A 1,860-nucleotide genomic window follows, 5' to 3' on the forward strand; every position below is an offset into this window, starting at 1 on the left:
TAGGCATAAAACCTGGCTGGCTGACTTTGAGCTGACTTTGGGCCAATCATTAGGAGACTGTGAGTTCTAATCCCGCCTTTAGGCATAAAAATCAGCTGGGTGGACTTACCTTTAAATCCAATAAAGATTTAAAAAAGATATGGAACAAACAGGTATAGAAAAAGCTACCCAACTACAGTGGTACCTTGACATATGAGTTTAATTCGTGCCAGAGCCGAGCTCGTATGTTGATCAATTTGTATCTCGAGTGAACGCATTTAGATTTGGCTTTTCGCGCTGAGATAACTGGAAAAAATGGAATTCTTGCGCCACTTAGTGGACGCTCGGCTCGTATCCCGAATTTGAGCTTGGGTGTCGAACAGAAATTTTGCTCACGTCTCAGCTCGTAACTTGGAATACTCGCATGTGGAGAAGCTCGTATCTTGGGTACCATTTGTTGGGGGTCGAGGGAAAGGGAGGGTTCTGCCTTCTCTTTCTGCTCAAAATCCCCACGGACAATTGGTGGGCCACTGTGTGACACAGAATGCTGGACTCGATGGGTTTTGGCCTGATTCAGCCTGGCTATTATTATTGTTGTTGTTGTTGTTGTTGTTGTTGTTGTTGTTGTTATTATTATTATTATTATTATTATTTATTAGATTTGTATGCCACCCCTCTCCGGAGACTCGGGGCGGCTCACAACAACAATAGAAACAATATAACAGTTAAACAAATCTAATATTAAAATAAAACATATCTAAAACCCCAACAATTTAAAACCATACAACACATACATACCAAACATAAAATATAAAAGCCTGGGGGAGGATGTCTCAGTTCCCCCATGCCTGGCGATAAAGGTGGGTCTTGAGTAATTTGCGAAAGACAAGGAGGGTGGGGGCCGTTCTAATCTCGGGGGGGAGTTGATTCCAGAGGGCCGGGGCTGCCACAGCGAAGGCTCTTCCCCTGGGGCCCACCTAACGACATTGTTTGGTCGACGGGACCCGGAGAAGGCCAACTCTGTGGGACCTTATCGGCCACTGGGATTCATGCGGTAGAAGGCGGTTCCGGAGGTGTTCTGCTCCAATGCCATGTAGGGCTTTAAAGGTCATTACCAACACTTTGAATTGTGACCAGAAACTGATCGGCAGCCAGTGCAGGCCATGGAGTGTTCTGCACTGGCTGTTCTTATGTTCTTATACATGTGCACTGGAGCAGACCTGGGGCAACGCCTCACGTGCCCTCAGACATGGCTCTACATGCCATCTGTGGCACTCATGCCATAGGTTCTCCATCACTGTTCCAGACTGCGTGTATCAAACGTAGTATACTACTAACTCAAACCAGCCACGAAAATATTATTTTCACTCTTGCTATTCTTTGGTAATTTTAAATAGTCTCTAGATTAGCCACAGGTATGCTCACCAATCCAAATTGCTTTCTTGGGAGTAGTGCCAGATGGTTTTTCAGTGGTAGACAGTGAATAAGTGATTCATATTCAAAAGTGGAAAGTAAGCTAAACTTACACCCATTCAAGACCACACGTTTCAAAACAATTTTCGCAAAAGGATCACATGTTTTGACGGGAGGCTGTATACAAGCACTTCACTCAGGGATACTTTTCTGAAGATTGAAACTCCCTTTAGAAGAACTTTTCCTGCCTCACAGTATGGAGGGAGAAAACACATGTTGTGATGCTGCCACACAAATGCCACCCATTGTAAAAAGCAAAACTTGCACAATGGTGTCAAGATACGTCTATGGAGATTTTCAGCCATCCAGGTCATGGTTGTCCCAAAGGTGATTTTTCAAAAAGGTAGCTGTGGCTGTTCTTCTTTGAAGACATAGAAACATAGAAGACTGATGGCAGAAAAAGACCTC

Source organism: Erythrolamprus reginae, chromosome 3 (genome assembly GCF_031021105.1).
Source record: "Erythrolamprus reginae isolate rEryReg1 chromosome 3, rEryReg1.hap1, whole genome shotgun sequence".
Lineage (NCBI taxonomy): Eukaryota > Metazoa > Chordata > Lepidosauria > Squamata > Dipsadidae > Erythrolamprus > Erythrolamprus reginae.